The sequence below is a fragment of the Poecilia reticulata genome, linkage group LG7 (assembly GCF_000633615.1).
Source record: "Poecilia reticulata strain Guanapo linkage group LG7, Guppy_female_1.0+MT, whole genome shotgun sequence".
In the NCBI taxonomy this organism is placed as follows: domain Eukaryota; kingdom Metazoa; phylum Chordata; class Actinopteri; order Cyprinodontiformes; family Poeciliidae; genus Poecilia; species Poecilia reticulata.
In genome coordinates, this window is record NC_024337.1 from 14,048,576 (window position 1) to 14,055,749 (window position 7,174).

Below are 7,174 nucleotides of genomic sequence, written 5' to 3' on the forward strand. Positions count from 1 at the left end.
CCATCCCTGTTGAAAACCACACACATTGTGTCAGTTCACACTACAGCCGTGCACATTTCCTGCAGAAGGCATCAAACAACCACTTCTTTCTCAAGGGCTATAACTCAACATGTAGCAAGCAGTTGAWTAAAGAGCATTTSACTAACCAAAATTTGGATTGTGTTGCTTTTGATTAAGAGAAGTATGTTAATTGTTTCCAATATTCATGCCACTTTGCGAACATTTGAACTTGTATAGAATCCATTGGAGTCATTGAACTGGAGTCATTGAATCAAGCAAATCTCTCTAGATATTTACAATATTAGTTTTATACTCAATCTTTTGCACTTGAAAATATATTCTAATCCAAACCCCTTGAAGTGTATTCATTAGTTATTCAAAAATCAATCCCACCTTTCCTAGAAAACATCTTGACAATATTAAAGACAAATTGAGAAGAAAGTGGAATCGGTTGTGAAGGTTAAAGTCCAATTATAAGTGGCATAAATCTAACAGCATTCCAGGCAAAAAAGATTAAAAGTTAAAGTGGTGGTAGTGGTTTGATAGTCTCCAGCTACTTTGTTACTTTAAGGCAAGGCAACYTTATCTCACATATTTTCAGCAACAAGGCAATTTACATGATTAGAAGGAAAACGAAACAACAAACCTGCAATAAACATTACATGTTTTTTGAAAATTGTGTACTTTGGAGCTTTTCTTGTTTTGTCTCCGTTACAACTATTTTCTGCTTGGTTGCAACTCTTTACACATCCTCTAACCAACAACCTGATGATGGCCTTGTTTATGTTTCAATGCACTTTGGTTTTTGTGTGAGTGTGTRTGCACGTTTGCCACAACCACATGCACAAGCTATATGTGCAGCACAAAATGTTCTGGAGGCAGACAAGCCAGACAGAAACGAGAAAAAAAAGATGCACARACCCAAATATAGATGCAGATAAAACCAAAACGTGCAGCTATACATGTCCTCAAGTTGGAAAGTTTGATTGCTTTCAAGTTTGATAATTCAGAACATACATAACCACATGGGTGATTGGTTTTAAAGGGAAACAACAAGGCATCAAAGGTGTAGGAAGCGGCCTCCATTCCTTCAGAACTGAAATGAGCACAAGCGTGAGGGGAAAGTACAGCATACCAGTAAAAAAAAAAATGAATCAGTGTCTTAGTAAATGCTGCAGCATTTATCTTTGAAATGATGAAATGCAATATTATCTGCAGTGAGATTAAATCTGATAGGTTGATAAAACTGATTCTCACCTTCAGCCTTGGTTGTTTCTGTTTCTTTCAATTCTAATCCAAACTACAATGAAATGCCTGCCCTTGTCATGCAACAGTCATGGTCAACTGCTGGGTGAAATGCAGGTGAATATATAACTTCATGTTCCTACATAAACCTGCCCAGTAGGCTGGCTCTGCATGTAAGCATATTTTAACTAGCCYCCACCAAACCCTCTGTAAACACTGCAAATATAAAACTGTTCCCTCTTAATGTTTGCTTTGCCATTTTTGTGCAGTCATGCTCAATTGCATCAATAAATCCAATAATTACANCACTTGCCAAATTGTCAAAACGAACACCTCTAAAGACTGTGTAGGCTTCTCTTTCAGTGGAAATCCATGCTGAATCTTTTAATGTGAGACAACAGTCAACTTCTCATTGCCCTTTGCCTTTTCTACGATCTCTCACACACACACACACACACACCTACACACACACGCACACACACACGTTTATATATAAAAAACTTGTCAAGGCCATTTCTTATTTTAAAATAAAAGTGTAACCTGCCCTCTAGTGGTGGCTGAAGAAAATCTTTATATAAACAAAGCCAAATGTGCTCATCTAAATTCATGAGCAGTTCCGTCTTGTTACTTGCGCAACTTTTACGACATGTTGCTCTCTCTCTCACACCAGCTTACAGTATAAAAGATTATGAATAATTAGACATGATTTATTGCTGTCTCAGGTTTTATTTTCCTTATTGTCAATTCTGAGTCTGAAGCAAAGCGTTTGATGTCTGATATTAAGAGTTTTCACTGAAATCCAGATTTGCTTTGCAGAAATGTGAGTTTTCTTGTGCAACTCTTGTTCTTTTACTGAAGTTTTCAAYTGACACAAACCTCCAACAACACTGAGCCCTACCGAGCTGGATTGCACCTAACGGATGTTGATTTCCTGAATATTTATCCACTGACCCAGTCCAGAATTACATCCTCTCTGTGTTTTTCGGTGTAAGTTTTCCTATCATCGTCTGTGCCTCAGTTCTGCAACACCCCAACGGTGATTGTGATGGTGAGATTACCCGCCTGAGGGAAGACATGCATCTCTAAGAAGCTCACCCGATATCTAAACTGGATCGGAGTTCCTACAAAAAGTCAGTTTGAATCTTGAAATTTATTTTCTTAATTTATATAACAATTAATTGAACGCTGCATTTTCAAATTCAGCTATTTTCTTTGATTTCCACCAGTTTTTAATGTGGGCCAGTATCACAGAGAGGCAGTTAAGCCCTACAAGAACCTTTGAGTTCTTTAAACCTGACAACGAAGAGGCCATGAGGATCCGCAAGTGAGTGCAAAGCTTATGAAAACTCGTGAAACTGAACAACTGTTGATTTTTCTTTTACTTTTAAGCATTTGATCAGATTTGTGATCTAAACTGATAGGTATTTTTCTAGAACCTACATAAAAGAACCACAGACAACGTAAATGAATTTTATGACCAAGCTTTTGCAAAAGGAGAAAACTCTGTCAACTGCTCCTCCGAGCCGTTCACAGAGCGTTCTGAAGATCTTTGGGTACAGCTTGTCTTTTATTATCAAACTTCAAAGAGGGAGGATAGGCAAGATAGACAGCAGAGGAAAAACAGCAAAGGTCGTAAAACATTTTACCTAAACAACTAGCAACCCAGTTCCAGATGTGGTATCTGATCTACGGTCTGAGTCCGGTTCAAATCTCGGTCAAACTGTTTCACATGAAGATGAACAGGCAGTTGTGACCTCCAGGTCAGTTACACTAAAGAAGAGAACACTTTAAACTGACTGACATTAGACTGGATATGAACTAAAGTGACAACAAAATGATAATACCAAAAAATCTCTATCATAAACTGGTTCTGCTCTCTTGGCTAACTGGGAGTGATTTTTGTCATTTAGAAATCATAAATCTGAGCAAACAAATATTACATGTGGCATTCCTCAAGGCTCTGTTTTTAGGCCACATTTGTTCAGCATCAACATGATTCCCCTATCTCAGAGTACTTTATTTTTCTGATTAAATAAATGTAGCATATCTGTGTAAACAGCAGTATACTATATTTCTAAATAATTGAAAATAGATTATGACCAACAAGGTCAATGGACTAGTTCTCAGAAGTCAAGATATGACTAATGAAGGAGTCGACAGACTAGAAGTTTGCAAATGTGAGTGCCTTGTATTCACAGTGAATAATTATATACATATGTACATCACAATAGGAAAAAAAAAACATTCAAATGGCCATATTATATAAAAAAATACACAAGGACAACAATTAAAATAACAAATTAAAGAAACGTAATCAATTTGTTCCATAGTACCAGCAACAAGCCGCACCATTCAGTTTATAAACCCCCCGAACTGGGGTGGTTCAACTGGGTCAGGTGAGTTGGTTAGAGCGCTTGGTGCAGTTCCTAGGCTGACAAAAATCAGATCAGAGTGGGAAAAGTTTTGTTCATGGGCTGCAAGAAGTCTCCCACCAGCCTGGTGGGGAAACCAAATCTTTCGGCATCACAGGTGAAATCCTTTTAGGCTCTTAGACTTGAATCTTCAGCTCGCCATCGAACCTGACCTGTAAAATATAACTGGACCATTCTCAAATATATATCAAAACAGTGTGCACTCACATCAGTGTGCACACAAAAAATAATGATTGGCACTCATTGCACTATGAATAATCCTAATGATCATTTTGCTAATCAATATGCATTTCCAAATAAATACATCCATCCATTTTCTTCCGCTTATCCGGGGTCGGGTCGCGGGAGCAGCAGCTTCAGAAGGGAGGCTCAGACTTCCCTCTCCCCAGCCACTTCTTCCAGCTCCTCCGGGGGAATCCCAAGGCGTTCCCAGGCCAGCCAAAAGACATAATCCCTCAAGCGTGTCCTGGGTCTTCCCCGGGGCCTTTTTTTTTTTTTACATGCGCAGCTAAATACGCTTACAACTAGGCAGATTTTATTATCATTAGCATTTCTTAATTTCTCTTTCACTTCCAAAGAAGCAAAATCTGCATCATAACTTAGTGTGATAAAACTCTAGACAGGTTTGGACAGAGTGTTGCAGTTTTTCTTTTACATGCGCAGCTAAATCCGCCTACAACTAGGTGAGGCTTCAAAAAGGAAGTTATTTAGGGCGTGTTTTCTTTCAGTTTATTTTCATCTGTGAGCAGAGCCTCAGAGGAGAAGGGCTGAAAGGACTTGTTTCTGAAAGACAAAATGAATACATCCAGCTGCACTCGACCCAATAAGAAATTATTTGAACATACAATTCTGCCTACTCTTCACATCTTGGTGTTTATTGTTGGACTGATTGCTAATGGATGGGGATTGAACTCTTTGCGGCGCAACTGGAAGAAACTGGGGAATATCAACATTTTTGTCCTAAACCTTGGACTGGCAGATATTTTATATCTGCTCACTCTCCCCTTTCTGATCGTGTACCACCTTAAAAGAAATACATGGATCTTTGGAGAAGGATTCTGCTTGNGGATGACCGAGCTTCTCACCCTATCTCTAAGGGAGAGCCCAGCCGCCCTGCGAAGAAAACTCAGTTTGGCCGCTTGTATCCGCGACCTTGTTCTTTCAGTCATGACCCAAAGCTCATGACCATCGATGAGGGTAGGAACGTAGATGGATCGGTAAATCGAGAGCTTCGCTTTTTGGCTCAGCTCTCTTTTCACCACGACGGACCGGTACAGCGTCCGCTTCACTGCAGACAAGAGCCAATCTGTCTGTTGATCTCCCTTTCCATTTTTCCTTCATTTGTGAACAAGAWCTGGGGATACTTAAACTCCTCCACTGGGGCAGGACATCCCCCCAACCCAAAGTAGGGTTGGGGGGATTTTAGCAAAGTCATAATATTATTATTTTTATAATATTATGACTTTTTTATTTTTATTTTGACTTATTCTTGGAATTCTATTTTTTATTTTTTTCTTAGTGTCACCCTAAGACTCTGTGGTAAACGTCAGCTTGTTCTCATGAATCTTTGAAATCATGTGACTTAAAATAAAAGCCTCAACGATATTACCATGCTGCAAAACCGATTAAGCAGTTGTACATTTTACATGTAACTTTGGCCTCCAAAGTCCCCGGGTCCAGATCTGGAAACATCTGACAGGTGTGCTAGACAAATATCCCCAATCCAGGAAGGCCGACGCTGTGACTTTATAGATTTATTGTATCTGCTGATGGCTCAGCACCAGAAACTGCTCAGGGCTGCTGGCTTTGTTTTGGAATGTTCTGTTAAATAAGATATGAAAATGTAATCCATTTTTATTTGAATCTTTTGAAAGCTTGTTTTAACATGTAACAAGCAATCTCCCCACAACTCTGCCTGCTTCTGGGAAGCTGCATCAAATTATAGCTTTCCCTAGAAAACAGAAACTCTACTTTCTTATCTTCAAGATGGCACTTACATTCCTTTACACCACTTACTTTTTACTATTGCATAAGAAAATAGAACCTAAAGTTAAAATTTCCTATTATTTATGGTTTCCATTATTGACTGGAAACCACACAGTTCAATTTTAGATGTTAAGAGAGGTATCATACTTTAACTATCGGGCTTAATCATTCATAGTTTAGATTCTGTATTAACTACAATTGTTTTACAACCTGCTMTGTTTGCTGATGCAAGCGAAAGATTAAAAAGTACAGTATGATGTATTTCATCATTCCGTATTGCGTGATGGTTATCTCCTCAAATTAGAATACAGATATCTACATTTGTGGAAGAGCGTTGACAAATGGACATATTTCTGAAGATTTTAGCACTTTGTCATGTCACAATCCCCAACTAATATATTTTATGATATTTTATGCAACAGATAAGTGAATAATTGAAAGGAAAATTATGCAAGATAATTGTATCCCAATAYGGTGGATCACCAGTATTCTGGTATACTCCCCCAACTCAGTATTTACACTCGCACATGAAACAGCTGTGCAATTACATCTTTGAAAAGCAGAAGTGGAGCCTCCTGCACAACCAACAAGAATGCAGCAGTGGTTTCGGAATGGTAAGTCAACAACAAAACATTTGTCTTTTCCAGCASCCATTCTACAGTGCAAACAGCGGTAAACCAGCTGACCAAATGTGCTGGAGCTTTGCTGGGGTAGCTAGATAACAGCGCAGTGCCCRTCGAATGCGACTAACAATAGGAAGGTTTTTGAAACGGCTCATTTTTTAGACACCAAAAACCATTAAGTTATTACCAAAAAAATGTCTTTTTTTTTTAAAGTGCTTGAGCTGTTTTTAGAAGTAKTAGAAGCCCAAATGGAAGTACAAAAATGCAGTCACTTTTAATAATTAAACCAACAAATGCATCTTAATATCTGCTCACACACACAGTGGAAACCGTCTTAGTGTTTCCACTGAAGCTAATATCCACAGTCTCACTTATTTCCGCTCTTGAAGATTCAGCCAATCAGAGCCAGAGAAAATAAATGGCAYTTCTGGATTGTTTTGGTTGTTTTGCAAATACCAGTCAATTGTGTCAAATAGCACTGCACCTTGATATTTCARYTTACCAAGCTGCAGTTTCTTTAAAATATTCTAGCTGTTCTCTTCGAAAAAAAATAAATTAATTAAATAAATYAGCTAATTGACGGGTTAATACTTGGAGTCWCGTTTCAMAGACAAATCCACAAACRGGTGAATCTGCAAAAATGGAAAGCACCAATGGGTGGGAGTTCACTRTAAATACAAATGCACAAAAAGTCTTTTCACATTTTATTGGTAACACAGAAAGTTAGCAATAACTTTACCTCAGGAGGTTATGTAACTCCCCAGGGACTTTTAAGTTATGTGTTTTTATTGCATGAACTGCATTGCCCCTAAATTATTTTAGGGACAATAAATGTCTATATGTAATTTCTACAATGAAAAACCCAACAAGGATTATTTTCAGGCCCTT

General features: G+C 38.2%; 2 protein-coding genes across 3 annotated transcripts in view; both read left to right on the forward strand.

The window, feature by feature from the left end:
• Positions 1 to 7,174, forward strand: part of LOC103467867 (6-phosphofructo-2-kinase/fructose-2,6-bisphosphatase 1-like) — a 72,712-nt gene that overhangs the window by 51,245 nt on the left and 14,293 nt on the right. Inside the window, exons 4-5 of one of the 2 annotated variants that reach the window (XM_017305925.1) lie at positions 2,264 to 2,375; positions 2,472 to 2,569. The exons of the other annotated variant lie outside the window; for it this stretch is intronic. The gene's annotated coding sequence lies outside the window, so the exon portion shown is untranslated. The remainder of the gene's footprint in view (positions 1 to 2,263; positions 2,376 to 2,471; positions 2,570 to 7,174) is intronic. 2 annotated transcript variants of the gene reach the window in all.
• LOC103467865 (P2Y purinoceptor 1-like) overlaps positions 1 to 7,174 on the forward strand; it is a 53,122-nt gene that overhangs the window by 43,002 nt on the left and 2,946 nt on the right. The gene's annotated exons all lie outside the window — the stretch shown is intronic.